Source organism: Heteronotia binoei, chromosome 1 (assembly GCF_032191835.1).
Source record: "Heteronotia binoei isolate CCM8104 ecotype False Entrance Well chromosome 1, APGP_CSIRO_Hbin_v1, whole genome shotgun sequence".
NCBI classification, from domain to species: Eukaryota; Metazoa; Chordata; class Lepidosauria; order Squamata; family Gekkonidae; genus Heteronotia; species Heteronotia binoei.
The window spans coordinates 211583567-211608067 of record NC_083223.1 but is presented as its reverse complement, the minus strand read 5'-3'; the positions used below and the strand labels follow the sequence as shown (position 1 = coordinate 211608067).

Sequence of the window (24501 nt, the reverse complement as noted above, 5' to 3'; positions counted from 1 at the left end):
ACCCCAAATTTTTACTGAATATTGCCTGAATGCCGAAACTGACCCATGAAATAAGAATTACTAGTGGATTTCTCCTTTCCCATTTAAAGCACAGCATTTTAAAATCATAGCTCTCCTGATTATATGGTACACAGAAAATTTACCAGAGAACTCTAGCCCTCAACAATGTAGAACTTTATTTTCATATTATCTGCTACTTAGCTTTGAGGTGAAATTGGACAAAAACTAAAACAAAAATGGGAAAGAACACATATTTTTTCTTTGGCTAGGCATGCTTCTTTTTGTTAAGCTTCCATGCTGAAGATGTGTTCTTACAGCATTACATTTTCGTAATATTGATGTCACAAATTGTCACAAAGGTGGGGGAGGGCTGTGGCTTTATGGTAGAGCATCTGCTTGGCATGTAGAAGGTCTCAGATTCAACCCCCCCAGCTTCTCTGGCTAAAAAGATCAAAGGGTAGGTGGTGTGGAAAATCTCAGCCTGAGACTCTAAACCAGGGGTGGGGAACAGTGGCTCTCCAGATGTTTTTTGCCTACAACTCCCATCAGCCCCAGCCATTGGCCATGCTGGCTGGGGCTGATGGGAGTTGTAGGCAAAAAACATCTGGAGAGCCACTGTTCCCCACCCCACCCCTGCCCTAGACAGCCACTGTTAGTTTGAGTAGACAAGACTGACCTTGATGGGCTAATGATCTGAGTCAGTGTAAGGTGTGTTCATTGTCTACATGGCAATTAAAAATGAAGTTTTAATAAAGGAAGCCAGGCAATTGTTTCATTACTGCTATGGTTAAAGTACTGAAAATGAACAAATTCTCACTGGACTCAGACGAGATGCAAGCGATGCTGGTGACGTCTTAAATGACATCATGCTTCCCACATTTGAGGGGTTCAGCTGACCCTTACTGACTCAATTAAAAGCCAAGCCCAGTTAGACTGGACCCTCATATCTGCCAGAGTACCTCTCTCCCAGAACAAGTTCACCCATCTGAGCAGGCCTTCAGCAGGTGCCATCCTACAGACTGGAAGAACAACAGCTGCCTGTATACAGGCCTCCCACCCTGTGGAATGGCCTGCCTGAGGAGCTCTGGAAGGTCCCCACGCTTCTGGAAAGTGCTGGCCCTGGGGCATATGGCACCCCAGGCAGGCTCCCTGCCCAACGCCCCTTCACGCTTTGTCTCTTTCTCTCATGCCCCCCAGCCGCCGCCCTCCTCCTGCTCCCCGCTTACTATGACAATGCTGGACCCTGCCTGTCTGCCTTTCCCAGGAGGCTTCGCTCCCCCTCACTTCCGGTTCTGGAAAGGAGGGGGGGAGAAGCCTCCTCCTGCGCTGCCTTCAAAAAATGTGCAGCTGCCTTGCTGGTAGGGCCCAGTGTTGTTGCGGTGAGCTGGGGTGGGGAAGAGCGGTGGAAGGGAAGGGTGGGGCTGGTGGCAGTGGGAAGGCAGGCAGGCAAACTAGGTGGTTGTCTTGGGCACCGGAGGGGGGAGCCCAATTCGGCGCCCCCCTTCCTGGTGCCCTAGGCAATCATCTAGTTTGCCTAGTGGGTGAGCTGACCCTGCTTCTGGCATTTCAAAACTATGTAAAATATAAATCAGAGGTTTCAAACTTATTTGTTATGATTTGACATAAATGACTTTGTTGGGCTACGCCATGTGTACTATAAAATGTAATATGAGGTACCAGAGATATAAATTATAAAGGTGACTTCAGATGTCAAATGGCAATAGCAGATGAATTACAATAGCCCAATTCCAAAAATTTGCTTAATATGCAGTCCTCTAGTAGAGGACATATCAGATATAAAACTGATAAAAACAGATGCTGCACTTGATGTTAGCCATAAGGCTGAGAAGCAATAGCAGGCTTGATTACATTAGGTGTGATATGCAGAGGTGTAGTAGGCATGGAGATACCAGCATTGGCAATGAGACAGGAAACCTAGGTCTCAATTCTTTCCAGGAGGATTCAGTCCAGGATACAAAGAATCAATGGACACAGGCTTTTTTGATAGAAAAAGCCCAGCAGGAACTTATTTGCATATTAGGCCACACCCCATGACACCAAGCCAGCTGGAACTGCATTCCTGTACATTCCTGCTCAAAAAAAGCCCTGAATGGACTTAAGTCTGACATTAGAAAATATTCACTTGATGATCTAAGAGAAGCAGTGTTCTTACAAAGGAATTTCAAATGGAGATTAGAAAGAAAGACTTCTGAATTACAATTGATAATGAAGCTCTAGAAGACAATGCATCCTCCAGGATTGTATTGAGAGCTAATTTTCCTGTCTCATTACCAATGTGTGCTGTTATCATTTGGCATCTGAAATCACTCCACTCCCCAAGATAGAAAGATCAGTCCAAGTGTTCTAATTCCCAATCATGGTCTTTTTGAAAGAAAATACATTCAGACAGGAAAATAAATCCTTAAAAAAAATAGCAACAACTTTTCAGAATAAGCCAAAATAATTTCCTCAATGTACAATGTGCTTGTTAGAAGAATCTATCCACCCATCCACCCTGCCTCTCTCCCTTCCTCCATAAAAGAAGTATGCTTGCATATAAAAGCTTATACCTGAAATAAAATGTTGTTGGTCTTGAAGTTGCCATCATGGGACTCCAACTTTCTTCTCTCTCTCCTCCCCTTCCCTTCCTCCCCACAAAAGGAAGAGCAGCTGCAGAAAAGAAAGCAGAAACTGTGTGTATGTGCATATGAAGGAGAAAGAGGCTTTTCTTTGTATCTCCTCCACAGGAAGCAGCCACAGAGCTCTGCGTGTGTGAGAGAGGGGGACACAATAAGCAAAGAGCCACTAGGGAGATGGGGAAAAGCAAGCTATGATGTTACTACAGCAACCCTGGAAAAGAAAGAAGGAGAAGGAAGTTGTTTGTGGGCCAGATTTGAGCCCTCTGTGGGCCAGATCCATCCCCCTGGGCTGTGTGTTTGACACCCCTAATATAAGTGTTCAGGAGGGCATCTATATAAGAAAATAGGGCTACATCACAACATCTTGGCCCAGAAGAAAGCACTGTGTTTCTAATGATATAATTTCATGTTCTACATTGTTTAATATGTCAAGTTTAATACTTACTACTTTGTTCAGTTGACAGCCCCATTTCAAATTTCCTAGTCCTATTACATTGTTTATTACATGTGTCATCCTATGGCTTTGCATTGATTTACATTGTGCAATCAGGTTTGAGCCTCCAAGAAAAGGAGTCTATAAATAATGTAAATAAATTAAAGAAGAACATTTCTATCTATTTCCAAGCCCTAATAATTTCCTGTAGCTGCTCATATGGTGTGTGGACACAGGGGGGTTTTGTAAGTGCTACTGGGAAAGAGCTTGCTCAGTCAATGTGTTTTTCTCCTTGCCTTGGCAGCTGTCCACCTTCTGGATTTACATGCTGTTGCTGAACGTCATCCAAACAAAGCTCTGTGCAAGATGTTACAAAGACACCCTGGAAGCCAAAATAATTGTTTCTCATAATTAGAATCAGATTGAAGAATAGGACAAATATCCCTGACTCCTAAAAATATACTATGCCTTATTAGGCTTCTTAGATTACAAAAAGAGATTAGTCTGCGCCAGTTTTTACTGATGTCCTCGTCTTCACCCCCTGGTAGGACAGGCAGATTTAAAAGAAAAACTTTTAAACTGTTTATTAAAATTTAAAGCCTTTTACAAAACTTTTCAATACATTAGTAAGAAAGCAAAGCAATGTCATTGTATATAAGTCATGTAGCAGTGAGTCAATATAATTCTAACTACAGAATATACAGGTTTCATTTTCTCTCTTTCTTCCTTTTCCGCATTTACCAAGTATTTGACTACCAGATGATGAAATGTCAATAAATGCCCTTGTTATTAAATGAAAAAGCAATAAAGCCTGTTGGATATCTGTAGGCAGTTTTGTTGAACTATCAACCAAATCTGCAAATGCTTCTAACCAAGCCACCCATTTAGTCATATTTTAAGAGGATTTATTCTATCTTGTTGTGTGATCCATTCTGTGGTTTTATCTAATGTGCAAAATTCCCATAGTTTTTGGTCCTTCCATTGTGAAGCAAGTACATGTCTAGCTGCTGCTAGTAGCATCAAAATGAGGTCTTTAATAGTACTAGGAGTCCAAACAGTAGGCCAAAGTTTAGAAGAATCAAGGATGGATTTTTGAGTATATAGTATCCTGTAATCAAATGAATTTGAAACATAATGTTTGACCAAAATCTACTAATTAAGCAACAATGGTAAAAGGAGCTTCGAACTCCACAAAGTCTCCAGCAAAATGGTAGCATAAGTGGATTAACATGTGAAACCTTTTTGGAGTTAAATACCAACAAAGTATAATCTTTATGGTTTGTTGTTAGATTGGAATTGAGCAGGTTGTATATGTTGAGGAATTCCAGATCTTATCCCATTGCAAATCTGTAAGGGTTTTGCCCAGATCTTTATGCCATGTCTTCTTATATGAGGTCAATATAGTGTCTGTTTCCAATAATAAAGCTCTATAGAATATCGATATTAGTCTTTCTAACGGAAGAGATCTGGAGATCATACCTCATTCCAGATTTGTAAATGGTCTATTTAATTTATGTCTAATATTGGTGGATTGTAAAATGAGAAAGTTGCAAATGTTCAAACCGGGGAAGGCGTTTGATGCATGCTTTTTCTAGTGTTGCTTTTTCTGCAAGTCACCCATTATGTGAGATTGATAAAGCAAGTCAAGTTTGAGGAGCACCAAAGTATATAAGCTTGTGGCGACAGTCCTGGTTGAAACCATGATTGGTCAAGAAAGGTAGTTAGTGGTGAGACAGATGCAGCCAGTTTTCCTTGCAGATATCTCCAAGGCAGAATTTGGCCTGTGTCACCTGGTTTCATAGAGAGCATCTACAAATATTGTTGGATAAAGATAGAAAAGATTTCTAAGTAGGCCAGAACTGAATTTTCAGGATGTTAGATTTTCATAGTGAAATTGTCAATGCTGCATAAGAAATAGGGAAAAGGGCTCACAGTAACCTTTCATGCATTTCATGCCTATCTATGTATTGATTTACAAAACTTCTCTCCTGCTTTTCTGCCCAGTTAGGGCCACCAAGGTGGTTATCAATTAAAGCCGAGTATTATAAAAGCATTTCATAAAACCAATTAAACCCCAAACTGATATACATACATAAAAATTTAGGAACATCAATTAAAATATAAGGCAGGAATCATCAAGGGAATGCCAAAGGAAATTTTAAAAAGTTTTCATCCACTGGTGCAAAACAATGACTGAAAAGTTCAATCGTTTGGGTGCTATGACTGAGAAGGCTCTCTCTCAGTCTGCTACCCTTCTAACCACAGAAGGTGGGGGCATCCAAAGCAGGGCAAAGGTAGAGTAGGTTCATAAGGGAGTAGGTGTTCCTTCAGGTATGTGGGTTCCAATCCATACAGGACTTTAAAGTAGGGTTGCCAGGTCCCATCTTCTCCCTCCTGGGAGGGATTTGAGGGGCATTCTGGGAGAGGAAGGGGCCATTCCTTCCCTTTAAATGGTTGGGGGGAAGTGGGTGCTGCACGTTCCTGCCCTACAAGCCACAAATTCACCACTTACAGGGCAGGCGCACACTTGAAAAGAATGCGCACCAAGTGTGCCTGCCCTGCAAGCTGCAAATTTGTGAGGCAGGCATGCACAGCACGCACTCTTTTCAAGTGGAGTCATGGAGGACTGTTGGGGGCAAGGCTTCCCCTGCTAGTCAGGTGCTGGCATCTGGGGGGAGCCCAAAAAATTGGAGGATTCCCTGCCCCCACCTGGGGACTGGCATCCCAACTTTAAGGATCAACACCTGCACCTTGAATTGGGCCTGGAAATAAACTTGCTCAGTGTAGGTGGGCCAAATCTGGAATGATATGGCCCCCATGACCCACTCCAGTCAACATACCTGTTGCAGCATTATGTACCAACTGAAACTTCCACAAACGATTCAAGGACAATGCTACAAAAACCATTATCATTTTTGCCAAAGAAAGGCAGCAATTAGTTAACCAGCTGAAGCTGATAAAAGACATTCCTTGTCATGGCCACCACTTGTTTATGCAGCAGCAAGTCTGGATCCAGTTATTGGCCTCTTCCTTCAAGAGGAGTGCAACTGCTCCAGAACAGGAAACAACAATTTTCAAATCTATCCTTCTACTAACTCACCAGTAACATTTCAGTCTTACCAGGATTAAGATCCAGTTTATTAGCCTGCATCCACCCCAAAACTGCCACCAGACACTGCAACAGGATTTCTACAATCTCTCTGGGATCCATTGGAAGATCAAGGTTTTATTTAAGTGTTATCTGAGTATTGGTGACAGCCCAAATCTCCAGAAGACTTCACCATGGTTTCATGTTAAAGAGCACTGGGGACAAGATGGAATCTTGGGGTGTCCCAGAGGCAGTAATTCCCAAGTACTACCTTCTGCTTCATAGCATAGTTGGGACTTTCCAGTCACAAACTGCATTTGTACAAGTGGCTTTATTTATAAACTATACAACCTTTAGAGAGAGTTGGAACCAGAAGCAAGCTGTGGCATTGATAGAAGAGGCTTGCCTCCCAGCCTTGGCCTGCTGGCTGGTGCAGCCCTGGTAGCTGGGGGCTGTGGCTGCCTGAGCACAGCCCTTGACAAGTTTGCAAGCCTTCTGAGTGGGGGTGGGGGGTGAGAACTGCTGCATCTCCCTCCTCAGCTGGGCTTTAGAAGTAAGTGGGCACCCACCACGCTCCCCCTCCCTTCTCCATACTTGGTGTGCAGCTTCGGAGGCTGCTTGGGACGAGGCAATCAGAGGAAGGGGCCTGGGGGGGGGAGTTGCACTGACAGGAGAAAAATGTCATTTCCTTATCTCAGTCTCTGCAGAAAGAAGAAAGGGGGGCAGTGGAGAAGATGGGGAAACCCTTATCCTCCTGGAGCAGCATTTCTTGGAGAGGTGGGAGAAAGGTGACAAGTTCAATTCTGCCATTAGAAAATGTCTGAATCCATCCCAGTATATATTCTTATCTGCAATAGCCATGATTTAGAGGGAAAGTGGGTGTGGTTCTTTTGGTTAAATATATGCTTTCAAAACATTTCACCAGATGTTCAAAATATACATCAGCAGTGTGGTATGAGAAAAGGCTGACTGTGCAGTGCATTGTACATCTGGATTACTCCATGGGCACTGGGCTCCAAATTAAAATTAGTCTATTGCCCATATGTGGATTGACAGAGTGCTTTGAATGGTTCCCCATCTTCTTGGAGAGGAGTGACAGATGGAATGCCTCAGAAATCTGCTCTGGGAGGACTTCTGGAAAAATGGCGTGGTGATGCGGAGGGCTTGACCAGGGGCGCTTGGCAAGTTCCACCGATTGCAAGCTTTAGAGAGGGTCTCACAACAGACACCTCTTAAAAAATGTCTGTAGACATTCTGAAGCGAAGGGAGCTGACAGGAATGTTGGAGGGGAAATGGAGGTTTCTCCACCAGTCCTTGTCTCTCCCGTGCCAGGGCTTGCAAACGCTTTATGCGCTTCAACTGGGCAGCCAGGAAAGAAGCATAAAGGAGACTACAAGATACCATCTAATTATCATTCTATTTGAAAGTTAAGCTAAATTTGGACAATTGGAGAAAAGTTTAAAAGTACAGAGATATCAACTTACTTGAAAGGAGAACAGCGGAGAGTCGAGAGCAGCGAAGAGCAGAAGGGAGAAGCGGAGCATGAAGGAAGACTGAGAAATGAACGCAACGAAGGCATGAGCTGGAATATCTAATGCCAGAAAGTAAGTGGAGAGAGTTTGAGATTGTGACTGAGCAAGAGGGAAAGAAGAAAAGTTAAGTTTTAAGGAAAGAAGTAAGGAGGACAAAGTGGTAGATGGAGGGGCAAAGGCAGAAAGAGGAAGAGAGAAAGAACGTGTGGAGGAAGAGCGAGAGAGAAAGGTAGGACTGAGTTGTGTGGAAAGTCTACAAAATAAAAGACAGCCAAAAAGAAGTTCTAAGGTGTAAAAATTAACAAACAATAATAAAGCTGAGGAAAATAAGAAGAACGGAGCAGGGATTGGAGGATGCTTAGTAGAGGAACGCTTTATAAGAAAGGAGAAAGAGGCAGTTCTTAGCATTGTCGCGGCTGCCTCTTTGTTGAAGAATGAGTGGGGCTTTTGGATGGTGTTGGTGAACGGCGGGTCAAAAAGAAGAACGGGATGTTTTTGTGAGAAAGCCTTATTCGTGTGTGGATTTTGTGCAGTGTCTGGTGAGGCACTGCACAAAAAAAAAATGGGGCCTGTTGCCAAGAGCCTTTTTTTAAGATGGTAAAAGAATTAAGCCTAATAGATGCTTGGCGGACGAAAAATCTACAAACTAAAGATTATACTTTCCACTCTGAAGTATATGACTCTTGGTCCAGGATAGATATGTGCTGGATTTCATCATCTTTATTCCCAATTTTAGAAGAAGCTGAAATATTACCAAAGATATTTGCAGACCACAATCCAGTACAAATTATACTCAAAAATTGGGCAAAGAGAACCCGATGGACATTGAATCTACAGATTTTAAAGGAAAAAAGGTTTGTGGAAGAGGCAAAAAAAGAAGCTAAAATGTTCTTTAAGCAAAATCTTGAAGAAGATACTTCTATCCAAATGATATGGGATGCCTTTAAGGCCTTTTTTAGGGGCTTAGCAATCAGATTTACCTCCTGGTGGAAGAAGGAGAGAATGAAAATGTACAATCAACTAATAGAGCAGCTTCATAGTCAAGAGGAACTGCAAAAAAAGAGAAATACAATGGAAATTAAAATGAGTTCGGAATATACAACATCAGATTAATATTTTGTTAAATGAAGAATTAGAAAAGACATTGAAGTGGACCAAACAAATTTTTTTTTATAATGGTAATAAAGTTAGTCGATGGTTGGCATATAGATTAAGAAAGGAAAGAGAAAAGAAAATGATAAAATCCCTGAAAAATGAAAATTTGGAAGAAGTTACACAAAAAAGACAAATTGAGGAGATCATTAGAAATTTTTATCAAAAATTATATAAAAGACAGGATAAATCCAATATACAACAAGAAGATTATATAAAACTGGCTAAGGTGAAGAGAATATCAAAAGAATAACAAAAATTTTTAGATGGGCCTATAACAGTACAAGAGATTGTGGACAGGATAAGAGTTCAAAAAATAATAAAACCGCGGGTCCAGATGGACTGTCAGCCAAGTTTTTAAATGTTTTGAGGGTGAGATTTTGTTCCCATATAAGAGAGTTATAGAGGAAATCCAACAAACATCCAAAGTTCCAGATTCATGGAATGAAGCATTGATATCGTTGTTACATAAAGAGTGGTCGAATGCATTGGATATTAAGAAATAGACCAATTTCCCTGTTAAATTCAGATTATAAAATTTTTGCGACCATTTTGGCTCAGAGAATTAAGAGAATTATTCCAGAGGTGATACATGAAGATCAATCCGGATTTATACCAAAAAGGCAATTGAGACAAAATATAAGAATTATTTTAAATATTCTGGAATTCTACCGGGAGCATCCAGATAGGCAAATGGCTTGCATCATGCTGGATGCAGAAAAAGCATTCGACAATGTGAATTGGGAATTTATGATAAAATGTTTTAAAAATATTGGCTGTGGAGAATACTTTGGAAACTTGGTTAAAGCTATTTATACAAACCAAAAAGCTAGAATAAATGTTAATGGAGAACTATCAGAGTTTATAGCCATTGAACAAGGTACAAGGCAAGGATGTCCACTTTCGCCATTATTGTTTGTCTTGACACTAGAATATTTAATTGACCCTGTTTGAAGAGATCAAGAAATAAGAGGGACCAAGATTAAGGGAGAAACTTATAAAGTTCAGGCTTTTGCAGATGATTTGTTGTTTATATTGGAGGAACCAGTTAATTCAATTGTTAATTTGAAAGAAAGGTTGAAACAGTTTGGAGAAGTTGCAGGTTTTAAAGTGAATTATCAGAAAATGAAATTTTTGACTAAAAATATGACAAAAGCTTTGAAAAGGGATAATTATGATAAAATATTGAAAGATATAAAAATGGACTTAGAGAGATGGCAAGACCTGCAATTGTTGCTGCTAGGTAGAATTGCGATGATAAAGATGAATGTATTACCTAGAATATTATTCTTGTTCCAAACAATTCCTATTATGATACTAACAATCTTTTTTAAGCAGTTAAATAAAATAATGGTTAGCTTCATATGGCAAAACAAAAGAAAGATGTCAAGCAAAGAGGGGGATTTGCGTTGCCAGATTGGCAAACATATTATAAAGCATGTATTTTGGTATGGGCAAGAGAGTGGATGTTACTAGAGAACAAAAGACTTTTGATTTTGGAAGGAGCAGATTTACCTAGTGGCTGGCACTCTTATATTTGGTATTGACCCCCAGCCAAAAATAGTTTATTTCTTAGACACGAAATTAGAAAATTGGTGTACAAAATCTGGGCAGAAATTAGATTGCGAATTCACAAAGTCACACCAAAATGGGTATCACCAGTGGAAGCTTCGGTCCATCCTAATGTATATAGATAGGAAGAAGTAAACACATATGAAGTGTTATTAGATAATAGGAATAATTTGAAAATAGAGGGAAACAAGTGTTTAGATTGGTGGACCAAAATGCAAGTTACATCCAGATATAAAAGTGATAAGGAATTAGGATTTGGAAAAAAAATGAATGAATTTGATGTAATAGTTCTAGGAACTAATGAGAAATTGATTTCAAAAATTTATAATTTTTTGTTGAATGAGAAAATGCAGGATGATCTTGTAATTTTTATATTCTCTTTCCATAATTTAAAGCATTCCCCAAAGGGAAAAATAGAGACTGTGAGAGTAATTCCTGGTTCAGGGGTCAATGGGAAGCCTGGACTGAAGAGGAGGAGACTGGATTTATACCCTACCCTGCACTTGAAGTCTCAGAGCAGCTTACAATCTCCTTTCCCTTCCCCTCCCCACAACAGACACCCTGTGAAGTAGGTGGAGCTGAGAGAGCTCTTTCAAGAACTGCTCTTTCGAGAACTGCTCTGAAAGAATTTGTGACTGATGTAAGGTCATACCAGCAGGTGCATGTGGTGGAGTGGGGAATAAAACCTGGTTCTCCCAGATTAGAGTCCACAATCCTAACCAGTGCACCAAACTGGCCTTTCAGTTCCAGGGGGAAAGACTAGAGTATATAGTTAGTTAAGCCTATCTTGTTTAATAAAGTTGTGTTTTACTTTCTGTTACTGGCAAGTGCTGGAATCTCTTAATCCAGAGTGTGTAATTGTCCAGCTAGTAATACAGGGAACACACAGGCAGCATGATTTTCCAGAACTAGGTAGCAGAATACAAGAACTGCCTCTGGGATACAAAGAAAGTTGGAACATTTCTAAAGGTAAAAAAAAAAAAAAAAATGAGTTATTTCCCAAAAACGTTTGCCACAAAGTGAGAAGAAGCCCTAAGGAGTTTAATTGGATATTTAATTGGTATTTCTTTGCTATATTTAATACCACCCTCTTCCTCTAAGGAGCTCAGAGGAGCATACATCCTCCTGTCTCCTTCATTTTCTCCTCCCAAAAACCCTGGAGTGGAAGTTATGCAGAGAGAGGGTGACTGACCCAAAGTCCTCCAGCAAGCTTCTATAGCAGAGTGGATATTTGAATCTGCGCTCTAGAATCCTAGTCTGATACTCTAACCACTTCACCATAGTAGTCTGTATCTATATTTAGGAGTAGGATTGATAATCCCAAGGTGTTACTATGTTATTCCATAGCAGAATGAAACCAGTGGCATGTCAAAGATTAACAAAAATGTACTCCCTTCAGCAGGAATACATGTTGTTGATCTTGAAGGTGCCCCTGGACTTCAGTTTTAGGATTTTTAGGATTGCAGCTTTAGTGTCCCTATCAGCCTTCAGCACTAGATGGCAGTAATTTACCATCTAAAATCTAGGCCTTGCCCTGACAGCCAAAAGAGACTTATGAAATGGCGAATTTTCTTTCCTGTTCTTAAACACCTTCCAAACCCCAGGCCCAGATACTGTTTCTAATTTGTGAATAGGGAACTGGCAAGCCTTCACCAGTTCTCAGTGCTGTATCTTTGGCACTGGTTCCCATTTCCTGGTCTCTTTGAGTTAGGGAAGAGGCAGACACAGTTACAGTGCGCTACAAAACACAGAAGAATTCCTCCGGCCGGATCCTTCAGCATGAATTAAGCAAGAGATGTATTATCTGTCCTGCTACTTTGATAAAAGATCTCAGGTGGCAATAGAGGGAGAAGGAAGGTGATCTGCTGTCATCCAAATGCAAAAAAATTAATGGCTTCAGTCTGACTTGTGCAATTGTAATTTATAGGGTTGACAGCAGTTTTGAAGAAGGCTTTTCAGCACAGGGAAGTCCAAATGCAGGAGTCTTGTGGTGCAATCCATAAATGTTTCATTAGCACAATAACCATACTGGCTAAATACTGCCTACAAAGCTATTCTTCAGCCTCAGCAAACGCACACTTCTTCACAGCTGTTGTGTATCACCTCGCTGGATTCAGCAGCTTGCAAGGAAATGTAAAACACAAATGTTTCCAAAGCAGAGACATAGAAATAACACCCTTTCACATCTTTTTGCTTTCATATAATGCCAGTGTGAAACTTTCCATTTTGCCTGTTTTCATTGCTGGTGTCCCCACTTAATTTGTTTCTTTGATGCCCTTTTAAGCCATATTAATGCTGCTTTTATGTTATGCACCATTTTTATGTTATGCGCCATTTAAATGCAACTGATGCAGAAACAATGTTACAAACTGCAGGAAAAACAACAGGCACAAAGAAACAGAAAACTGTGAAAAGTAAGACTCCCAGGTTTGATCCACCCAAAGAAAAAGTGAAACTAAACTAGGGATTTTTGAGTTGCAAGTGTTAGGCTGCAAAATTCAGTTAGCATCCCTATTCCAAAGCTTTAAAAAGATTGGGCTCCATACACAAGTGGGGAAACATTTTAATCTTTCAGGATATGCTATGGCTGATCACTATCCTCTGGCAAAAGAATCCAGCACGAAAGCACTGAATTAGAATTGGTTAAGAAGTTCAGCATTATCTTCTTTACTAGGTCTGAACAAAGACAGGAGATTTCTTACACACTAGGTGTTAAACGGAGAAAAAGAGTTTGGGATAACCTAACCAGGGTCAGTGGATGGATGGGGGACCACCAAGGAGCTCCTTCATGGCCAGCCACATCTGCTTCTCACTTGTCTTGAAAGAAGAAGATGATATTGGATTTATATCCTGCTCTCCACTCCGAAAAGTCTCAGAGCAGCTGATAATCTCCTTTACCCTCCTCCCCTACAACAGAAACCCTGTGAGGTGGGTGGGGCTGAGAAGACTCTCACAGCAGCTGCCCTTTTAAGGACAACCTCTGCCAGAGCTATGGCTGACCCAAGGCCATGCTAGCAGGTGCAAGTGGAGGAGTGGGGAATCAAACCCGGTTCTCCCAGATAAGAGTAGGGTTCCCAAGTCCAACCCCAGAAATATCTGGGGACTTTGGGGGTGGAGCCAGGAGACTTTGGGGGTGGAGCCAGGAGACACTGGGGTGGAGCTAGGGGGAGGGGGAAACGGCGAGCCGCCCCGTCTCGGAGCGGGCGAGGCTGCTGCTGCCTCTTCTCCGCTCACCGTGGCTGCTCCTCCAAGATGGGCTCAGGCTGAGCCCATCTCGTAGGAGCAGCCACGGCGAGCGGAGAAAAGGCGGCAGCGGCGCGGCGGCCTCACCCACTCCACTCCGCCTCTGGGTGGAATCGGGGGAGGGTGGAGGCGGGCCGGGGGCGTGGCGAGCCGCGAGTCTGGGTCCTAGAAGGGCCCGGATTCGCGGCTCGCCATGCCCCTGGCCTGCCTCGCCCTCCCCTGCACTGCTGCCGCCTCTTGACTGCTCATCTGAGATGGGCTCAGCCTTGGCTCATCTCGGAGGAGCAGCTGCGGTGGGCGGGGAGGGGGCGGCAGCGGTGCGGCGGCCTCGCCCGCTCTGGGATGTGGCGGCTCGCCATGCTCCCCGGCGCCGTTTCCCCCCTCCCCCCACTTCTGTTTTTTTGGGAGCGGGGGAAGAGGGTGGAAATCCTGGGGTCCCTCGCCAGGGCGGGAGGGTTGGGAAGCCTAGATAAGAGTCCGCACACTTAACCACTACACCAAACTGGCTCTCCTTGCTGGGGTCACCATAAGTTGGCTGCAACTTGATGGCACTTTACACATACACATTAACTATTATAGCAACCCCTAGGACTCACCTCACCCTACCCCACCCACCACAGGTGTTTCTCTAGCTTAGTAAATGGTCTCAACCTATTATGACCCTTTGGTCCTGACTGGGGTGGGGGGTCATATGCCCTATATACAGAGATCTGCCTGTGAAAAGCCACTACATTGTATTTGAAGAAGTAAGCTGTACTCCACAAAATCTTATGCTGGAATGATTTTTTGTTAGACTTTAGGGTGCCATTAGTTTTCTCTCATTTTTGCTGAAACTTTGCTACTTCTCTACTAACATCATGAAAGTACTTTAATTCTGCCTTTCTTCCAAATTTATTTTTACTTATATACACAATTTATGCCCCACCTTTTTGTCCTCACAAGAGCCACCAAGGCAGTTAACAAATTAAAATAACATTTAAAAGCCATAACCATTAAATAACATTTTAAAGCCATTTAACCACATACAAAAAACACATACCATAACAAGTTAAAACCAAAGTTTAAAATATATACAGAAGATTTTTTAAAACAACAGTTAAAACATTAGAGAGAAAGAAGGAATAACTAAAGGCACATCAAGTGAAATAAAAATGACTTCACCTGTTGGCAGGAGACAGCAACAGAAGGGGACAGATAAATCTCCCTGGGAACAGAGTTCCAGAATTTTAGTACCACAGCAAAGAAGGTCCCCCCCCCCTCTTTTTATTCCCCAATAGGTTTGCCAGGTCTTACCTGGCTGTCGGTGGGAGACTATGCTCATGTGCACTTTGTGCATGTAGCACAATGATGTCATCTAGAAGTGATGTAATCACACCAGGCACATTGGGTGTTGACAGAGCTTTTTGGGGCTGCGGCTTCCCAACTGGCCAATCCTATGCCAGCGGATTGAAGGCCCTGAAATTGGGGGAAAACCCACCCCCTGTGGGAGGATAGGAACCCTATTCCTCTATCTTCATAAAAGGTTGAAAGGTAAAAACTCGTCTAAGATCATTCAGTAAGCATCATGGCTGACAAAGGGCTTTAATCCAATTATCCCTATTTCAGCTCCTGGCCTTCAACTTTGCCCCTACAACAACTATGGAGGAGAACCAAGGAAGAGCTGCTGCTTTGTTCTAATGTGTGTGATGTTAGGAAATATATGCATACTACCAAGACAGGTAATACCATAAGCTAAATAATGATGCGATAAAATCAGGATTTAAAAACTCAAATGAGGTGGGAGGAGCAATATGACAGCACTCAGCCGCAAATGGGATTTCTGGGGTTCTGGAAGGGATTTGCTGCTTCTGGAAGACCTGCAGCATCTGGAGGTGTCAGTCCTCTTCCCACCCCACCCCACCCCCTGCCCTTTGAGACCTCAGGCAAGAGTTTCACAAGCAGCCATAAGCAGGAGGTAGTCCACTGTCCTGGAACATCTAAGAGGATCTTTTGTTATGTAAGGAAGTCTGTGTGCATGTATGTTTGTGTGGAAGACAGTGTCCTGCTAAAAATAATCTTTAATCCTTCCTGTCCTCCATAGATTATTGCCAAACAGGATGCACAAACTCCTCACTTTTATGCACCAGACTGAGGGAATTAGCACTGGAGGAAAATAAAGAGCTGGAAAAGTGAGCTGAGAGCTGACTACCCTAAAATAAATGGAGAAGCTAAAAGAAAACCTGACAAGAAAATGAGGTGAATGTGGGAGTCAATGCAAAAGCAAATTTTAATGATGACGGCAATACACAGAGAAAGATGGGGAAAACACCAATACAGAAAAGACCAAAGTTAGAATGGGAGTCTTAAGTGATGGAAAAGGTTTGATATCTCTCTAGAGAAACCTTGCTGTTCCAAGGAGAAGCATGGAATGACAGAACATCATCTGGTACTGTGGAGTCTAGATTGTCTGACTGCTAAAGAGGCCTAGGGGGAATCTTCTCAGTGTCTCCAAACACTGCTGGAGCAGGGGTAGGGTGGGGAAATCTTGCCATTAGCTCTCAGAGATCAAGACCTCCTTCAGCCTTATATGGAAGAAATGGAAAGCTGAAGTACCAGTTTTGTTGTTTTCCTTAGATTTCCACAGTATCTGAAGAAGTGTGCTTGCACATGAAAGCTTAAACCTTGAATAAAACTTTGTTGGTTTTAAAGGTCCCATTGGATTCAAATTTTGTTCTTCTGCTTCTGACCCACATGGCTGCCCACTTGGATCTTTCCCTCCCACTATTACTCTATTGGCAGACAAGAAAAATGACTGCCAGCTTTTTATAATGAAACATGGTCCAATATTTCATTCTTGGGTGTGAGGAGAGATGCCACTTTGTACAAGAGATTTCTTAAGAGTTAACAAAAGTCCATAAATCACTTTCAGTTAGGAGAACAGCATTCTTCTCAGCTGTCCATGCAGGAATGCTTGTCAGTCTGGAAATATTTGCCCGCGTTGCTTTCCCTTCAGATGAAAACAAAACAAAATTAAATGCACTATTTCCTGAAAAATCATTATAACCTCTTTACAGAACTTTTTGAAAAAATTATTAGCAATGCCATTGTTTAGTAATGACAGTCACAAATTTCTGAGTGGACTGTAAGTCATCCAAAGGAACTAAGAATCACTCAAGCTAGCTATGGATGCAACCCTTTCAGATGCATGTTATTTTTCTAGTGCTTTTTTCTGTGTATACCAGGAGAATGCACTACAAATAACTGGAATACAGTATTTTGGCTGAATCAGGAAATGGGCAGGTATTCCAGCTGGTATGCATGGATGTGCATGTTCAAACTCTGGGCTGCTGATCATGCATGTTGAAGCCGGAATACACACACACTGCCTGATTCAGACAAATTGACAATTGTGCATATTAAGACATATTAAGATGTATGTATATGAAGATGATCCTGCATAGCCGAGTTTCCCATTATGTGCAGTAGGAGTGCTGGAAACATAACTACTGAAAGGGGTGAGAATGCTTTTGCCTGAATTGCCTTACTGGCTGTAGCTCCAGCCCAACCTCAAAAGCTGGGTGGCCACATAAATTTAATGAAGGTTGGTAGGAGTATTGCTTGAGGACTAGACTGGGAAAAGGCCTGTCTTTTGGTATTTATGGTAATATTTTAAATAGTAGGACTGAGGAAAGGCTATACTGCAGAAGATCACTGAACAATTTTAAAAAGCATACAGCAACATGGAGAAGGCGGCCTTGCACAATTTGTTTCCAAAAGCAATGGGTTTAGACTGGATTAACTGTGTCCAGGATTACACCATCAGAAAAGGACTGCCGACTTTGAAGAGACATGCGGTCTGAAACCCCACTGGGGATGGACTAGCAGCACTTCTAATTCTCAAAACACTCCCTCCGTCCTCTACACCATTGTCCCAACAAAGATTGACCCCACCCATGTACCTGACTGTTAGAGTAAATACTAGGAGCACAAATGTCCAAGCCGTGTTATTCTGTCTGTAGAAGTAGAAAAGAGTAAGAGTCCAGTAGCATCTTAGATTAACAAAATTTATGGTAGGGTATGAGCTTTCGTGAGTCACTACTCATTTCTTCAGTATCTGAAGCTCATACCCTATCACAAATTTTGTGGGTCTTTAAGTGAGCACTGACTCATGAAAGCTCATAACAACATAAGAACATAAGAGAAGCCATGTTGGAACAGGCCAATGGCCCATTCAGTCTAACACTCTGTGTCACACAGTTGCCAAAAAAATTATACACACACACACAAATATATACACACTCTGGCTAATAGCCGCTGATGTACCTCTGCTCCATATTTTTATCTAACCCCCTCTTGAAGCTGGCTATGCTTTTAGCCGCCACCACCTCCTGTGGCAGTGAATTCCACATGTTAATCACCCTTTGGGTGAAGAAGTACTTCCTTTTATCTGTTTTAACCTGACTGCTCAGCAATTTCATCGAATGCCACGAGTTCTCGTATTGTGAGAAAGGGAGAAAAGTACTTATTTCTCTACTTTCTCCATTCCATGCATAATCTTGTAAACCTCTATCATGTCACCCCTCAGTCGACGTTTCTCCAAGCTAAAGAGCCCCAAGGGTTTTAAGCTTTCTTCATAGGGAAAGCGTTCCAACCCATAATCATTCTAATTGCCCTTTTCTGGACTTTTTCCAATGCTATAATATCCTTTTTGAGGTGCGGTGACCAGAATTGCACACAGTATTCCAAGTGAGGCCACACCATCGATTTATACAGGGGCATTATGATACTGGCTGATTTGTTTTCAATTCCCTTCCTAATAATTCCCAGCATGGTGTTGGCCTTTTTATTGCAATCACACACTGTCTTGACATTTTCAGTGAGTTATCTACCATGACCCCAAGATCTCTCTCTTGGTCAGTCTCTGCCAGTTCACCCCCCATCAACTTGTACTTGTAGCTGGGATTCTTGGCCCCAATGTGCCTTACTTTGCACTTGGCCAAATTGAACCTCATCTGGCACGTTGACGCCCATTCACCCAGCCTCAACAGATCCCTTTGGAGTGCCTCATAATCCTCTCTGGTTCTCACCATCCTGAACAATTTAGTGTCATCCGCAAACTTGGCCACTTCACTGCTTACTCCCCACTCCAAATCATTTAGGAACAAGTTAAAGAGCATGGGACCCAGTACTGAGCCCTGCGGCACCCCACTGCTTACCATCCTCCACTGCAAAGACTGTCCATTTATACTCATTCTCTGCTTCCTATTAATTAGCCAGTTTTTGATCCACAAGAGGACCTGTCTTTTTACTCCATGACTCTCAAGCTTACTAAGGAGCCTTTGATGAGGAACTTTATCAAAAGCTTTCTGGAAGTCAAGGTAAACAACATCTATTGGGTCTCCTTTGTCCACATGTTTGTTCACCCCCTCAAAGAAATGTAACAGGTTAGTGAGGCAAGATCTTCCCTTACAGAACCCATGCTGAGTCTTTCTTAATAACTCTTGTTCATCAATGTGCCTACTCATTCTGTCCTTGATAATGGTTTCTACCAACTTTCCCGGTATTGAAGTCAGACTGACTGGCCTGTAATTTCCCGGATCTCCTCTGGAACCCTTTTTGTAGGACCTCCTCTCTTTTCACCTCAATCTGACTTAGGTCTTTCAACACCCTTTCCAAAATAAGTAGTTCTGGAGCAGGCAATCACTTTTCATCTTCCACAGTGAAGACGGAGGCAAAAAAATGCATTCAGCTTCTCAGCCATTTCCCTATCCTCCTTCAGTAATCCTTTGACCCCTTGGTCATCCAAGGGCCCCACTGCCTCCCTGGCTGGTTTCCTGCTTCTAATATATTTGAATAAATTTTTATTGTTGGTCTTTATGTTTTTTGCAATATGCTCCTCATAGTCCCTTTTTGCCTGCCTGATCACAGTCTTGCATTTGATTTGCCACAGCCTGTGTTTCCTTTTATTAATCTCACTCGGACTAGCTTTCCACCGCTTAAAAGAGTTCTTCTTACCTTTTACAGCTTCCATTACTTTGTTTGTCAACCATGCAGACCTTTTCTTATACCTGTTTGTGCCTTTCCAAACTTGTGGTATATATTTTATCTGAGCTTCTAGGATTGTATTTTTAAATAGCCTCCAAGCTTCCCCAAGGGTTTTGACTGTATTTACCTTTCCTTTCAGTTTTCTTTTCACATTCCTCCTCATCTCAGAGAATTTAGCCCTTTTAAAGTTAAACGTGGTTGTGCTGGTCTTTTGGGGCAACTCTCTATTTATACAAATGGTGATATCTATAACGTTATGGTTACTGCTCCCAAGCGGTGCGATGACTTTTACATCTCTCACCAAGTCTTAGGCATTACTAGGGTGGCCATAATGTCTGAAGGCCAGCCAGGGACACCTTGCGGGGGGGGAGGTAGGGGTGTGCGCGCGCAAAGCGCGTGCGCCGCCGGAAACAGGAAGTGACGTCACTTCCGGTGATGGCACTTCCTGTGACGTCATGCCACTGCCAGGAACAGGAAGTGACATAACTTCCTGTGACATCATTTCCCCCGCGCCACCTGCCGGAAGCAGGAAGTGACATCACTTCCTGTGACATCATTTCCCCCGCGCCACCTGCCGGAAGCAGGAAGTGACATCACTTCCTTTGACAGCACTTCCTGTGATGTTATTTTCCCCAAATATTACCACCCCCAAAATATACAACTTGAAAAAAGAAGAGAAACTTCACGATGTTCCCTGCTAAAGAAAAAAAGGCTCCAACAGCAACCCCTCTTGAGTCAGATTCACAGGAAAACAATCCACTATCCTTGATACCTGCTTGTGCTCACAAACATTTCAACAAGACTGTCCACAATATAAAAGGGTCTTGATCACCCCAGTAAAAGCAACAAAGCAACCCTTATCTACAATCAAACTGAGATCAGAACTAAAACCACCACTGCCAGTCTGTGCCCCGTAGCCCAGCCCGAAGGCAGGCGGATACAGGTCTAGAAAAGCAGGTCCTCCCCAAGCAGCACACAAAAAGAAAAAAGTGTTCAGGTGTCACTAAAATACTAAAAATTGCAAAAGAGAAAGGAAACCAAGTTCTCTTCATATTATTAAAGTGGTGGAACGAGCTGTCAAGTCACAGCCAATTTGTTCCTTACCTTCTGTTGTGTGATGGAAGCGATCTACTGTTGTCTGTGGTTGCTAGTTTCCTGAATGGAGCTTATCTGGAAAAAAAAGAAACACACTGTCAGCAATTTAAAATTACTTTGAATCTTGGCAGCTCTTCCAACACACCCAGGAGGTGGCTGCCTAGTGTCGTTTTTTTTTGGGGGGGGGTATCGCCATTAGCCCTAATCCCCAGTTTTGTTTTGTATTCATTTTATAATTACTATTAAATTCTGGTCTTACATTAACATACGCCCGCACAGTGGAGCTTCTTGGACCTCGACTTCTCCCTGGACAAAGAACACGGCTGGTAGGATGGGACTTGCGTGCTGTGGGCCCAGGCGGTGGGCCCGCAGGTGTGGGCCATCCCGACTCCCACGCTGGACGAAGGGCTATGGTCTGGAAGGAGCGACACAGGTTTCAGTCTTTCGCTTTTTTACAGAATTTATACTTCTCTGATTTCCCTGAAGCCTTGAGGATATCTTTCTTTTCCTTAATAAAGTGATAAAATTGCTCACAATCCATATCAAAATTCAATTTGACTTGTAGCTCTGCTTTCACCTGGTCTATGTTACAACGATTCCTGGTGTCCGTCCAGTGAGCTGACATGAGGCTGAATACCCTCTCCACAAAAGCGTTTGAGCATGGGATACTCAGGATCTTGCTTACAAGAAGTAAGAGGTTTTCGCACTTCTGAGACCGAGTTCCCATCTCAGAGAATATGGCCACCCATTTTTTATCCACAGTGATTTCTGGGTCAACACAGGCCACTTGCTCATCCAGCAGGCTCTTGGCATCGGTGTATTCACTGTATAGGTGATCCAGGTTTATTATTTTCTCCATTTTCAGCTGCTCAGCAGCACACCGCAGGTGGTCATAAGTCACACTTTTTTAAAGAGAAAATGGTGTCAAAGCACACAGGTGATTTTTCTCAGAGAAATCAAACTTTGCTTCCAGATATGTGATGGTTTTTTCAAAGAACTTGAGGAAGTCCTGCTTCACTTTCCTTGCCTTCGAAGGTGGCATTTTGCGCAGCGCCTTATCTGTATCCGTTCCAAAAAAGGAGTCAGCTTTGCGTTGCTTAAGGCTGTTTAGCAACCTGAGCATGGCCTCAAACAATTCAGGTGCTGTCAGTGCATCCCGCTCCAGAATCAGTACAGTCTCCTCAATAGGCGTCAGAGTGGTCTGGAGAAACATCATGTAAGTTTGTGATGTACTGTATTCCTTTTCTCCAGCCTCATCGTCAATGTGGCGCCATATCGTAGGAGGACAGTCGTCCTCTCCCAGCTTTTGAAAGTACGCTTTAACGGCTGGCCAACACTTCAACATCTTGTTTATGGCAGGCAAGAAAGATAGCCATCTTGTGGGTACATGTCGAAGCAGGAGATCACCCTGCATCTCCAAAAACTCAAACATCTCCTGAAATTCCTCTAAACATTTGGCAGAAACAGAAAAATGACCAAAAGCCTTCAGTATGAGAGACTCGATGTCGCAGGTGAGCATATCACATCCTTTTTTGGCAGCATTGTGCACAATGTGTGCAGGGCACCTGGCGGGCACGATGTCTTCATGGCCTCTACTCAGAAGTGTGTACACAGAATGGTATTTTCCAAAGTTTACATTCGCGCTGTCTGCCGAGTATGCAGACAGACGAGCTAAGTCCAGCTGGTATTTTGCCAAGACATCCAAAATCCTTCGTGTGACATTCTCAGCCGTTTCATTGGCATCTTCATAGAAATCAAGAAGACGATTTGAAATGCCATCCTTCAAAGTGAAGTATTTAAGGCATAGGGGGAACATTTTCCTGTTGCCATGATTTGATGCGTCGCTGGAAACGCTGTAGAAACAATGTGCTGTGTCAAGATCTGACAGAATCAGTTCCACAGAGTAAGGTGCCAAGACATCGCTTACCAAAGCTGCACCCTTTGTTCTCCCACAGGTCATCTTGGTCACAGTCTCTGAATCGGAAAATGTGACTCTGCACAATTTGACACCGCGATCAAGAGACCGGTATGATAACGCATGCCTGTTCGTGTGGTATGCCCAGGTTAGTTCACCAGCCGCAATTCTGGCCTGAGCAGCGGTGTCTTTTTGGTAGGTAAAATAAGTTGTGATGGATTTTGAAGTTCCAGCTTGGCTTGCCACACTCCTGTGAGAGTCAGTGTCCTGATGAGCTTTCACATCCACCGTGACCAATTCCTATCTCCTTAGAACACGTCGTGCAGAATACTTTGTTCTTGTCCTTTGTCTCTTTTAGCCAGGGGTAGGTGTTTTTCCATTCAGGATTGAACGCAACCAAACGTTTGGGCTTCTTTTTTGGTGGTTCCTGGGACTGGTGACCTTTGCCACCTCCAGCGCCTGATGTTGAAGCCATGGTCTGCTGTAAGGGCCTAGATGAAGAGGGCAGAAGAATCATAATTAAGTCCTCGCCACTTCTGGAAGACGTGGGCCGTGGACTCCAAGCTGGGGAGAGAGGGCTTGTTCAGCCGGGGGCAGATTTAAACCCGTAGAGGCCCTTAGGCAACTGAAATCTTGGGGTCTCCTCTTGCAAATTAGCTCCAGTCCTAATGCATGGAGGCTGGGAGGGCAGCAAGCGGGGGGGGGGGGGAATGGGGGGTGAGGCAGCCTGGGGCATCTAAAGGCGTGGGGGCCCATAGGACGGTGCCTACTTGGCCTATGTCTTAATCCAGCCCTGCATGCAAGACTGCAATGAAGGGTATTGATGCAATAGGCATACACACACGTGTAATGGCAGTGTTTGTGCAATGGAAGAGGTAAAAGGGGGGGGGGTGGCTGCCCAATGGGAGCCCCGTTCACACGTGCTTGGGGGACCCAAGCCCAATGGGCGAGGCGCACACACGGAACCTGGTGCTGCTGCTGGCGCGTGGAAGCAGGCCTGGGATTCAGGGTCAGGTCAGATGCCACTGCACTTCGGCAAATGGGGGGAAGGGGGGAAGGCCACTTACTGTAGTCTGTAGGGGAATCCTTTTCTCTTCTTCTCCCCTCTCTCTTCTTCTTCTTCTTCTTCTTCTTCTTCTTCTTCTTCTTCTTCTTCTTCTCTCTCTCTCTCTCTCTGCAATGGGCAAGCAAAGCAGATCGAGTCCCGGTTAGGCCATCCCTCCACTGGAAATAATGAAGGATAGGGACACCTCCTTTTGGGGTGCATAGAATTAGACCTCCTCTACCTCAAAAAACAGGCGCCTTCCCCAGAGACCTGCATATCAGCTCTTCATTATAGCGTATAGGAATCGGTCACCATAGGGAATAATGGAGAGCCCAGCAGACCTTTGCCTCCCCCGCTTTCTGATGACCCTGAAGGGGGGAGAGGGCCTCCAAACCGGGGGATCCCCTGCCCCCACCTGGGGATTGGCAACCCTATCTCATGAGCTTTGGATAACACAGAAAGAGCCAGAAGTGCACAGTCAATGGCAGGGGGCGATTCCACAGTGCTGTAAGAAACAAAGCCAAATAAAAGATGTTGTTGCTAAAGAAAAACTGGTGCATGTTTGTTTGTCAAAGACTTAGGATATAACATACTGTTTGAAGTACCACAAAGCCAAAGCTGAAAATAACACAAAAAAGGGAACAGGCAAGTATTTATGGACTTTGAGAATGGGAACATAGTAAAAACTGCCAGTGAAGGAAGTACACTGAACTGATATTTACAGGTCCCACAGAAAAATGGTCTACAGTAACAGAACTCACTG

At 43.2% G+C, this 24501-nt stretch overlaps 1 pseudogene; it reads right to left on the bottom strand.

Moving 5' to 3' along the window:
* Positions 1 to 1692: 1692 nt before the first annotated feature.
* LOC132589134 (U2 spliceosomal RNA) lies at positions 1693 to 1854 on the bottom strand (annotated as a pseudogene).
* Between the last annotated feature and the right edge of the window lie 22647 nt (positions 1855 to 24501).